The sequence below is a fragment of the Sciurus carolinensis genome, chromosome 1 (assembly GCF_902686445.1).
Source record: "Sciurus carolinensis chromosome 1, mSciCar1.2, whole genome shotgun sequence".
NCBI classification, from domain to species: Eukaryota; Metazoa; Chordata; class Mammalia; order Rodentia; family Sciuridae; genus Sciurus; species Sciurus carolinensis.
Genome location: NC_062213.1, coordinates 173,366,847 through 173,379,860, shown reverse-complemented (window position 1 = coordinate 173,379,860; position 13,014 = coordinate 173,366,847).

The window sequence follows — 13,014 nt, the reverse complement described above, 5'->3', positions numbered from 1 at the left end:
TTCATTTGGAAAAATAAGAGATCCAGAATAGCCAAAGTAATCCTGAGCAAGAAAAGTGAAGCAGGAGGTAGTATAGTTTACCAGACCTTAAACTATACTACAGAGCAATAGTAACAATTTGGTATTGGCACAAAAACAGACATGAAGACCAATTGTACAGAATAGAAGACCCAGAGACAAACCCACACAAATACAGTTATCTCATACTAGACAAAGATACCAAAAACATAGCTTTTACAATATTATTTACCTACATAAAATTTACATGGATTTTTGATATAGACATATATTAATTGTTTTAAATTATTGGAATATATAGGACATAAGATTGACAATGTAATCATTGGATTTTTGTATAATCTGGTGGTTTTAATGAAATCTGGGATGTTTTCCAAGCATGACCACTATCTATTTCCAAACCCTTTTTATCATCCCAAAGAGAAATTTTGTAAACAATAGGCAATGTTCCCTTATTTACTCTTCACCCAGTTCATATTAACTCAACCTGTTTTCTCAGTATATTTTCTGTCTCCCTGAATTTATTTACTACTCTAAGTGGAATCATGTGATAGTTGTCCTTCTGTGTCTGGCTTATTTTGCTTAGTCATCCATGCTGTAGCATGTATCGGAACTTTATTCCTTTCTGTGATTGAATATTATTCTGTTGTAAGTATGTACCACATTTTGTGTACCCATCCATCTGTTGATAGGCACTGGGTTCTTTCTACCTTATGCCTCTTGTGCGTCATGTTGTACTCGGCATCACAGATAACCTGTTTGAGTCCCTGCTTTTAGTTCCTTTGGATCTAAACCTAGGAGTGGAATTTCTGTATCTTTTTGCCTTTTTATCTTTTAGAGGAACCAACACCGTGCTTTCCAAATTGTGCCATTATAAGTAAACTGCTTTTAGTCACACTATATTACCTTCCTATGTTTCCACATTTTGTTTGGCATTTGTTATTTTCCATTAAAAAGTTGTTACAGCCACTGTAAGGAGTACCTCATTGTGGTCTTGATTTTTTTCTTTTCCCTAAGAACTAGTGATGTTGGACCTCTTTTCATGTCTTGCTTATTGACATTCACATATTTTCTTTGGGGAAGTGTCCACCCTAAAATCTTTTACTCATTTATTCCTTGGGTGGTTGTATTTTTGTTATTAAGTATAGGAGTTCTTTATGTATTTTCATTTGATCTGGGAACATTTTCTGTCATTCATTGGGTGCTCTTTCAACTCTTCTATCCAGTTTTTGTTTCTTTGTGTATATGGTATCAGCACAGGTCCAATTCTTTTATATGTGGACTTACAGTTTTTTCCTTCTTGCTCCCTTTTCCATCTCTTAGGTCAGTGTTAGGCTTCCCCCTCTCCATCCTCTGGGATGCAGATATTGAGATTTTCCTCATGTGGTTTTAGGATTTTCTCACCCACAGGACAGGGGTGGTACATAATTGAAATGTGTTTCCCCTGTCCTGTGCTATCTGATTCTGGCTAGCACAAGCCCTTCTGTACCACCTGATGCCAGGGAAACTGCCAAACACCCTGTCCAGGACATTCCCAGCTCACTTTCTTTCCTTAACCCACTACAAATCACTGAGTGTCCAGCCTGCCCTCTTTGGCCCCTGCCACTTGTGGAGAGGGGCTGAACTTTGTTCTCAGAGTCCAGTGGTAATTAACTTGACAGATCCACCTTGGCGAACAGAACAGCTTTACTAGCTAAAAGTGGTAATAGTCACGCACACAACTGCTTAGCTGCAAAGATTACAAACATATACCAGATTTCAAGGATTACATGATCCAGTTTATCAAGTGTGGTTGCTTGTGATGTTTCCTCAATTTTAGTGATGAAAAATCAATCACACAGGGGAAAAGAACCACTGAAAATTCTTGGTAGAGTTAGAATCACTTTAAATTGAACTCTAAAACTCTCTGCCATAGCTGCTCTGAAATAGTCCCTGGGACTTGTCCTATCCACCCTGCAGTTGTGACCCAGGTAAGGGTGCTGGTGAATGGTGAACTGGCCTTGGACTCAGGAGGATCAAAACCCAGGTCAGCCTCACTACATGTAGGCAGCAGCGTATCCTAAGTTCGGTGTCTTCTTTCATAAGGTGGAATTTATTATCTTTTTTCTAATTACTTTATAGGGTTGTTCCTTCTTTGAGTCATTCATTCATTCAACAAAAGTTTCTTGACTTCACGACATAGTAGGTAAAGGCAGAAAACCAAATTGATAAAACTATTCTGGAGGAATGTCCACTTGGGGAAGAGAAAATGGAAACAGAGCAACAGGGTCTGGAAGGATGAATGGGAGTTCACTGGGCAGAGGGGGCGAGGTAAAGGAATGGGCATCAACAAATTGATGGAAGACAAGGACAGAAACGTGTTCATCTTCAAGATCCTCATCTTCATGTTTTTCATCATAAGCAATCCCACCAGGTCAAATTCAGTGTGCAGAAGGTAGAGAGGAAAACAAAACTGGTATTTCAGGAAGAATCCCTTTGAGGTCAGCTCTTCCTGAAGCTACAGGTTTGCTCCCAAATCATTCCATCCAAACTCTTTCCCACCATCTTCCTTCTGTTTTACCTCATGAGAGGGGATTCATTACACAACCCATAGGTCCAGAGTTCTTCTCTATCTCTCAAAAATCAATAGCCCTATTGAAAACCAAGGGCAGAGAGGAATGCCAATATTTGCATCCCATTCCATTCAACTATCCCCTTATTCTCTGGTTACTTTCCACCCTCAAATATTTGTTGAGTGTCTGAAATAATGAACAGTCCCAAGAAGAATTTAGGGAAGGGAATATTCTGCTCTACTTTCCCACAAGGAACTCTTGGACCTTGACCATGGCTCCACACACACTTTTCATCCATATCACAAGGGACAATAATGGAAAGAGCTTTGGAGTGAGAATTTGGCTTTGAATTCTGGTTGTGACTGTTTCTTTCCCTCTCTGAATCCTGAGTCCCATATAGTTTGACCCATATGTAGTAAAAGCCAACTCTGAGTGAGCAGTTATTATGTTCAGGGCCTGGAACGAAGAACTTCACAGCTTCCCCTGACAATACCACCATGTGACACAATAGTTTTATCTTTAAAATTATAATATAGATGGAAATCTGAGGCAGGAACAGGTTAGTTGCTTGCTCAGCATCACCCAGTTAATCAGAGGTGTGGCCAGTTTCTACCCCAGTATGGATTCAGAGGCTTAGACGTGAAACATCAATGTGGAGATGAGGATGAGGTTGAGTCTCCTGTCTATACATTGCAGATTCCAAATGTTCCAGGTGGTATTCCACATTTGTTTTGTTTTATTCTCAGTGTTTCCAAGGAATGGGAAGATGTGACAGACTATCTACACCACATAATGGCATGAATGCAAGTCTCATTATCCAGGGAAGCTCCTCTGAGAAGGTGTGAGGCAAAACCATGTAGTGAGGTGTAGCACGGTCATTGAAAAATATGCTCAAAGGAACTTGGGAATCTGTAAGCAAATTTTATAGCATAACGATAAAAGCAGACTGTAGAACTATATGAAAAGTATGAATCTGAATTTAGAGAAATTTAGCTTGGCATTATCAGCTTTATTAACAAGTAAACATCTTTTTGATCCATTTGTTATTCAGACACCTGTACTAAAGCCTCCTGGAAGGTTGTAAGCAGGCATTGTCTGTTATGCTTCCCGTAGCCTGGGGCAGAGGCTGCGACTGTTGATGATAGCTAATGCTAACTGGTTTGATGAATGAGGGAGAGAGGGAATGACTAAAACTTGGGACTGGCTAGATTCCATCTTTTTCAGAGTAGACTCAGATTGGGGTACTACATTTTTAAACAGAAATGATTCATATTTCTGGATACTTCCTTGTTCAGTTTATAAGCAAAGAAACGCAGAAGATAGGATGTAGATCCCTGAGGTGACAGCTGGAAGCAAGTACTAGCAAGTACTCTTGTGGGGGAAAGCTTCCTGGGCCCTTCTTGCTTTCTGGATTTTAATGAAGTGAATTTTGATGCTGATGCAATTTCACATTTCTCTTTTCCATTTTAATTCTCTTCAAAAATTGAATTTCTCATGCAAAACCTTTTCTCAAGATGACGTTTATCATAAGCACACCAAAGTTATATTTAATTTAAAAATTTATTGGTGCATTATAAGTATACATAATGTTGGAATTAATTGTGATATATTTTTATATGAACAGAGCATACATTTGTCTAATTTATTCCCCTTTCTCTACCCTTTTCATCCCTTTTCCCTCCCTGGATCCCCTTTCTTTATTCCACTGATCCTTGTTCTTTTTTTCCTGAGGTCCCTTTTCTTTCCTTTTTACTCTCTAGCTTCCTCATAATGAGAAAAAAACATTCCACTCTTGATTTTCTGAGGTTTATTTTTTTCACTTAAGATGATGTTCTCCAGTTCCAAACATTTATGAGCGAATGTCATACTTTCATTCCTTTTTATGGTTGTATTAAACATGTGTGTGTGTGTGTGTGTGTGTGTGTGTGTGTGTGTATCTCACATTTTCTTCATCCATTCACCTGTTGATGAATACCGAGGATGATCTGATAAATTGTCTATTGTAAATTTAACTGCTACAAACATTGGTATGCATGTACTATTATGTGCTGATTTTGATTCTTGTGGATAAATACCAAGGAGTAGAGTAGCTGGGTCACATGGTGATTCCATTCCTAGTCTTGTGAGGAATGTTCCATACTGATTCTCAGAGTGATTATACTAATTTACAATGCCACCAACAAAGTGTAAGTGTTCCTTACTTCTTGCATTTGTGCCATCATTTGTTATTATTTGTATTCTTCATGATTGCCATTAGGAAGGGAGTGATATGAAACCTCAGTGTAGTTTTGATTTGTGTTTCCCCAATTGCTAAAGATGGTGAACATTTTTTTCGTGTATTTGCTGACCATTTGTATTTCTTCTTTTGAGAAATGTCTGTTGAGTTTATTTGCCCATTTTTGATCAGGTTATTGGTTTGTCTTGTGTTGAGTGTTCTGAGTTCTTTATATATTCTGGATATTAATCCTATGGCAGAAAAGTAACTGGCAAAGATTTTTCTCTTTATGGAGGATCTCTCTTAAGCTCTTATTTCTTAGGTTGTGAGGAAGCTTTTTAATTTGGCATAATAGCAATTATTAAGTTTTGATTTTATTTTCTGAGCTTTTAGTGTGTAGTTAAGTATTTATAGCAAGTCCTGGGATGGAGATATACCCTAGTTTTAACATATCCAATAAGCATAATCAACAAGTTAAATTTCAACTACCTGTGCAACTTTAAAAAAAATATTTGTTCTAATTAGTTATACATGACAGAATGCATTTATGCATTTGATAAAAGGTGAAAGTATATAGCATATTCACATATGCTTTAAAAATTGTTAGTAGTAATCTCTACAGTTCTATTAAAGAGAAAAATGGGTGAGAAATAATATAGAATAGACTGAAAAGTTTAAGCATGAGTGATAGTGGACTAAATTGACTTGGAAGAAGAAATAAAAATTGAGAAAATGGGGGAAAAATTGAAGAGGGAAGGGAGACAAGATAAAACGAGGGAAGAAAAACAGACAAAGAATATGGGAAGGAGATGGAGATGGGACAGAAGAAAAGAGGTATTTAGAGAAGATTCAACTAATTGACAAACTATATAAATTTAGAACTCTGGCAAGTACAAAATGTGGGTAGATACTGGGTAGATAGTTTCTGTCAAACAGTTAGTGCCATAACTGTCATAGAGAGATTTGGTTTCTTCTTGCTGAGGTTTTGGACATGGACAGCTTTCTTTCTGGAATTTCAATTTAAGATTCTCCCAACTAAGAGGAAGTTTACTTGACAAAATATGCTGTTTATTTGTTCTTGGCACTGATGGAAACTGACCAATATTTTCTGGGGAGTCTACATGTAGAGTACCACCACCTCCTTGTCTGGCAGTCTCTGGTCTGATTCAGTGGGGACTGCACCCTCCACGTGTCTTGGTTATTGTGAACAGGGGTGGGAGTGTAAGTCTGGCTGGGCTGCAGGCCAGGCCTCTCACCTGCATCCACTGGACTGATCTGAATTGTGTTGCACCCTTGGTGTGAGAGCCTAGTCCTTGAGCTGTGTGTGTGTGTGTGTGTGTGTGTGTGTGTGTGTGTGGTGGTGGGGGGGGGGATATCAGCCTACCCTCTAGGACTTTCTGGGCATGGGGTAGGTGGTGCAGGACCCACAGTAGCATGTAGTGGGATAACCACTTTCTATCCAACCCTGATTCATCCTATTTCCCTCCCTGTCAACCATATTCCTTATCCCAGAGATCAGATCACCAGTTTAAAATGAAAGCACCCTTTGCTCTTCTCTGCTCTGCATCCTGATAGACCAGCATCTATGGCTTCCTTTACTTCTTCCAAGTCCGTGTTTCTGTCTCACTCTTATGCCTAGAATGACTCATGATAGTCACCCACTGATAGTCTGGTGGTTCTGTCTTGAGTATTTGAAAAACTAGTATTCTAAGAACATGACAAATAAAACACAAAAATAGAGATTGAAATATGAAAAACCAAGATCAACTGCAGTAACTTCTTTGTCTCCTACCACAAAAGTCCAAAACGAAGAGTCATTTAAATTTGTCACCACTTACCTGCTTTCACCATTTCCACCAGAGTGTTAGAACTTTCTCTTGCACCAGCTCAGTTTGCCATGTCTGACATTTTCTGCTCAGATTGTCAATTTTATGGACAGCAGTGCCTGTTTATCTTCTACTTAGTGGAATAATTTCTTTTGGTTCATTGGAGGGGAGCTACTTCTCCCTCAATGAACTTTCCTGTGCCTGTCACTGATCAAGCTTTTCCTTTTGTTGATCCTCTATTCTAGAAAGCAGTATTTTTGGTTCTTCACTGGGTTGCTGCCTCTCTGAGCTGCCAGCCAACTTCCTCTTACTGTCTTCCTACCTGAACATGCTGTGGCAGAGCTTTCAATATTGGGGAACTGCTATAATATTGTGGGTTCCTCTGATATGTCATGTTTTCTACCTAATCCTGGTTTTAATGTACATTTACTTAATGATTCTGAAATTTAACATTTAAAAGTACTTTTTGGCCATTTGCATATCCTTTTCGGAGAAAGATATATTCAGGTCATTCAAGGTCATTCATCCTTTTTGTTGGGGGTATACCAGGGATTGAACTCAGGGGAGCTTATCCATTGAGCCACTTCCTCAGCATTTTTATTTTTTATTTTGAGACAAGTTCTTACTAAGTTGCTGAGGCTGGTTTTGAACTGGCGATCCTCCTGCTTCAGCCTCCCATGAGGTTCATTAGAGAAGAATTTCCTTTCCACCCCCCACTGAGCTACTGCACACCTGTTGCTGCACAATAATTACTTCTCTTCATGTTCTACAAAGTAATATCTTTTATTTTCACCTGGCTGTTACCTCTCTGAATTGTCAACCAGCTTTCCCTGCTGGGGAAAGACTCCTACCTCAGTATATCACCACAGAACTGTTGTTTTAATTCAGCTGCTATAGTTGTGGGTTCCTGTGATGTTTTTCTCCCTCATCCTGATTTTAATTTACATTTCTGTAATGAGTCCTGAAATTGAGCATTTTAAAGTATATTTGTTGACCATTTGCATATCCTCATTGAATAAAAGTCTATTCAGGTCATTCATCCATTTTAAAATGAGATTAATTATTTTTCCTTTGGGTATTGAGTTACTTATATGTTTTGGAAATCAATATCTTGTCAGATAATTTGCAAATATTTTCTCCCATTCTGTAGGTTGTCTCTTTACTCTGTTGATTGCTTCTTTTGATGTACAGAAGCTTTTTAGTTTGATGGATCCTATTAAGTCTATTTTTGCTTTTGTTTGTGGTGCCTGTGCGATTGGGGTCATATCTAAAATATCCTGACCCAGTTCAATGTCCTGAAGAATCTCCCCTATATATTTTTTGTAGTTTCATAGTTTTAGTTCTTACACTTAAGTCTTAGATCCAGTTAGAGTTGATTTGTGTACATGCTGAGAGACAGGGATCTCATTTCTTTCTTCTGTGCATGGATATCTGGTTGTTATAGCACCACCTATTGAAGAGAATCTCTTTCCTCCAGTGTATGTTATTACCATGTTTGTATAAAATCAGTTGACTGCAAATATGTGGTATCCATGGGTTCTCTATTCAGTTCCATTTTCTTTTTTAATGCCAGTACCATACTGCTTTGAATACTATAGCTTTGTAATACATTCTGAAGTCAGGTATTGTAATGCCTCCAAGCTTTGTTTATTTTGTTGCTTGGTTCTTTGGAGTCTTTTGTGGTTGTATACAACTTTGAGGAATGATTTTTCCATTTCTGTGACTGGTGTTTCTACAGAAAGTACATTGAATTTGTAGATTACTTCAGGTAGTATGGACATTTTGCCAATATTAATTCTTCCAATTCACAATCATGGAATGTTTTGCATTTTTTTTGTTTCCTCTTCAATATCTTTGAGCAATGTTTTATAATTTTCAGTGCAGAGATAATTCACTTCCTTGGTTAAGTTTAGTTCTAGGTTTCTTTTACTTCTCCTTCCTTATTTGTAGCTAATGTGAATGTGAATGCTTCCTGGTTTCTCTATCAAGAAGTTTGAGCTGCTATAAACATTGATGTGGCTGCATTACTGTAGTATGCTAATTTTAAAATCTTTGGATGTAAACCGAGGAGTGGGATTAACTGGGTCAAACAGTGGTTCCATTCCAAGTTTTCTGAGGATTCTCCATACTGCTTTCCAGAGTGGCTGCACTAATTTGCAACTCCACAAGCAATGTAAAAGTGTGCCTTTTCCCCCACATCCACACCATGCTAAGTGAAATAATCCAATCCCAAAATAAGCCATCCCTGATAACTGGATGATGATATATAATAGGGATGGGAGGTGGGGGTGAGAGAAGAATGAAGGAACTTTAGATTATGCAGAGGGAAATGAGGTGGGTATGAAAAAGTGTGGAATGAGACAGACATCATTACCCTACGTACATGTTTGATTACAGGAATGGTATGAATCTACATCATGCACAACCATAGAAATGAAATAATGTACCCCATTTGTGTACAATGAATCAAAATGCAGACTGTAAAAATTAAAAAAAATAAATAAATAAAAAGAAGTTTTAATTGGTGTATTAAAAAGCTACTAATTTTTTCTGTGTTGATTTTGTATTCTGCAACCTTTCTGAATTCATTTGTCAGTTTTATCAGTTTTGGGGTAGAGACTGTAGGTTTTTCTACATATAAAATCATATAGTCTGCGAATAGGATAATTTGACCTACAGTGTCCTTCTCTTGTCCTTTGATCTTTCTAAGACTTCCAGTAGCAAGTTGTTTAACAGTGATAAAAGTGAACATATTTGTCTTGTTCCTGATCTTGGAGGAAATCATTTCAGTTTTTCCCCACTTAGTTTGATCTTGGCTTTTGGTTTTTAATATAGTCCTTATTGAACTGAGGTACATTCCTTCTCTAACTAGTTGAGAGCTTTTTTAAGCCTTTCTCTCCATTTATTTACATGATTATGACTCTTATCCATCATTTTGTGGATGTGATGTATTACATACATTCATTTATGTGTGTTGAAACATCCTTATACCCCATGGACGAGGCCCTTTTCCTCATGATGTACAATCTTTTTGTGTGGCGTTATATTTGGTTTTCTAGGGTTTTGTTGAGTTTTTGTATCTATGTACCTCAGTGATATTGATCTGTTTTTTTCTTCCTCTTTTGTAATGACTTTGTCTTCTTTTGGTAAAAGTAATTCTGGCCTCTCAGAATGAAATTCTAAGAGTTCCTTCCCTGTCAATACTTTGGAATAGTTTGAGGAGAACTGGCCTTAGTTCTTCTTTTAACAGTTTGGTAAAATTCACCAGTGAGAATGACTAGTTATTGTCTTTTCATTTTGGGAAGACTTTTATTATTGGATCACACTTGTTAATTTGTGTTGATCTGTTCAGGCTTTCTATGTCCTAAAAATTCAATTTTGTTCAGTTTTATGTATCCAGATATTTATGCATTTATTCTAGATTTTTCATTTGTTTCCAAGAGTTGTTTGTGATAGTACCTAAAGATCCTTTGTATGTCTGTGGTTCTGATATGATGTCTCCTTTTTCATCTCTGGTTTTACTTACTTGATTTTCTCTCTTTTCCTTGGTTAAAATTAATATCTTCATTGATATACAATTTACATACCCTAAAGTGTACACTTTTATTTTTCCATCATTCCTGGCATATATTAATTTTAAAAAGAGTGAAATATAATGGAGGTGAAGATGGCAGATGTGAGCTAGGTATCAACTCCTGATCTTTTCACATCAAGAGAGCAATTACAGGAGATGGAAGACCACTTTCACAAAGACATAGAAATAGTGAAGTGAAACCAAGCAGAATCTCTAGAAATGAAATATATTATCAATCAAATTAAAACTAATTTGAAGGCAACACTAACAGATTAGATTGTGTAGAAAATATAACTTCAGCCTTGAAGACAGAACTTCAGGCATTGAAGACAGGCTATATGATCTTGAGTACAAAGAGGCAGGAAAAAGGAAAAAAATATAGAACATGACAAGAATACACAAGAACTCTGGGACAACTTTAAAAGATCAAACCTGAGGGATAGAGGAGAACATGGAGATACAAGCTAAAGGCATAAAGAACATTTTCAATGAGACAGTTATAGAAAACTTCTCTCATATCAGAAATGAGATCACATGCACATGCAGGAGACTTATAGGACCTCAAATAGACCAAGTCAAATGAGAAGCTTGCTTAGACATATCATAATCAAATTACTCACTGTAGAAACAGGGAAAGAATATTAAAACCACAAGAGAGAAATGTCAGATCACATTTAGAGACAAACCAAGAGACTCACTTCTGATTCTCAGCTTAGACCCTAAAATCAAGAAGGGACTGGAAAGAGATGTTCCAAGCCCTAAAGGAAATCAACTGCCAGCCAATGTTACTATTCCCAGCAAAGTTCGGTTTCAAATTCAAGAGGGGAAATAAAAACTTTGCACAAGAAGAATAAACTAAAAGAATTTATGAGTACCAAGTCAGCACTAAAAGAATACTCAAAGATAAACTGCACATCAAAGAACTAAAAAACAATTCCCAAAGTCCATAAACAGGAAGTTCAATAGAAGAATCAAACAGGATAAAATATAGCAACAAATCCAAAATGGCAGGAAACACAAACACATATCCATACACTTGCTGATGTTAATGGTATCAACTTCCTAATTAAAATGCACAGATTAGCAGAATGGATCAAAAAACAAGTTCCAACTACAGGATGTTTACAACAAACTCATAGTCAAGCACACCCACAGGCTGAAGGTAAAAGGATGGAAAAGGTATTCCTCACAAATGGACTCCCAAAACAAGAAGGCTAGCTATTCCATATCAGACAAAGCAGATTTTAAGCAAAAACTAATGAGAAGAGATTAAATCCTAGTAAAGGGAACAAGCAAACAAGAAGGTATAATCATAATAAACATTTATGCTCCAAATGTTAATGTGCCCAATTATATGAAAAAATAGTCCACAAAGATTCCAATACAACAATATTGGGGATTTCAATACACCCTTATCACCAATGGATATGTTATCAAAACAAAAATCAACAAAGATACCCCCAACCTAAACAATACTAAAAATCAATAGGACCTAATGGGCATCTACAGAATATTCCACCCCCAAGTAACTGAATTTACCTTCTTCTCAGCTGCTTATGGAACTTTTTTCAAAATAGAAAAAAGTTCATATTCTAGGTGATAAAGCAAATCTTAGCAAATATTTAAAATTTGATATGATCCTGTCATATTGGATCATAATAAAATGAAACTAGAAATCAACAGCAAGAAAAATAATAAAAACACATAAACTCATGGAGATTGAACAGTACTCCTCTTATATGAAGAATGGATAAAGAGGAAAGGAGAATAGAAATCAATAATTCTTAGAAATGAATAAGAACAAGGAAATGATATATCAAAATTTCTGGGACAGTATGAAAGCAGATTTGGAAGGCAAATTTATAGTACTGAGTACTGTACATTAAAATTTACAGTACTGAGTACTGTACATTAAAAAAAATTAAAGAGATCCCAAATAAATAAGCTTATGCTCCACCTCAAGGCCTTGGAAAAAGAAAAACGTACTATAAAACCAATAGAAGACAATAAATAATTAATATCAGAGATATAATCAATGAAATTGAGAATAAGAAAACAATACTCTGCATTTTAAAAATTGTAGTTGTAGATGAACAGCAAGACTTTATTTTGTTTCATTTTTATGTGGTGCTAAGAATCAAAATTAGTGTCTCCACATGCTAGACAAGTGCTCTGCTACTGAGCTGCAGTCCTAGGCCTACACTCCATTTTTGTATAAATATGTCAAAATATACTCTATTGACGTGTATAACTAAAAAGAACAAATTAAAAAAAAAAAAGAAAAGAATACAATGCACAGGATTCATGTAATGAAGAGTTGGTTCATTGAAAAAATAAATAAAACTGACAAACCTTAGTCAAACTAACCCAAATAGAGTGAGAAGAAGGAAATTGACAAGATCAGAGATGGAAAAGGAAATATCACCACAGACCCCTCTGAAATTCAGAGGATTATCTGATTCTATTTTGAAAATGTATACTCCAAAAAACTAGAAAATCTGGAAGACATGGACACATTTTCAGACACATACAACCTGCCTAAATTGAACCAGGAGTATATAGAAAATAAACAGACCAATATTAAGTAATGAAATTGAAACAGCAATTAAAAGCCTTCCAAAAAAGAAAAAAACCTGGACCTCATGGATTCTCAGCTGAATTCTACCAGACCATTACAGAAGAAGTAACAGCAGTCTTTCTCAAATTATTCCATGAAGTTGCAAGAGAAGGGTGAAGATTCAAGATGGTAGAAACGAGGAGGTCACGTTCCTGGCTGCTCCATGGCATGCAACCAAGAAAGCAGACAGGCAACTTCTCTATGGTGGGTGA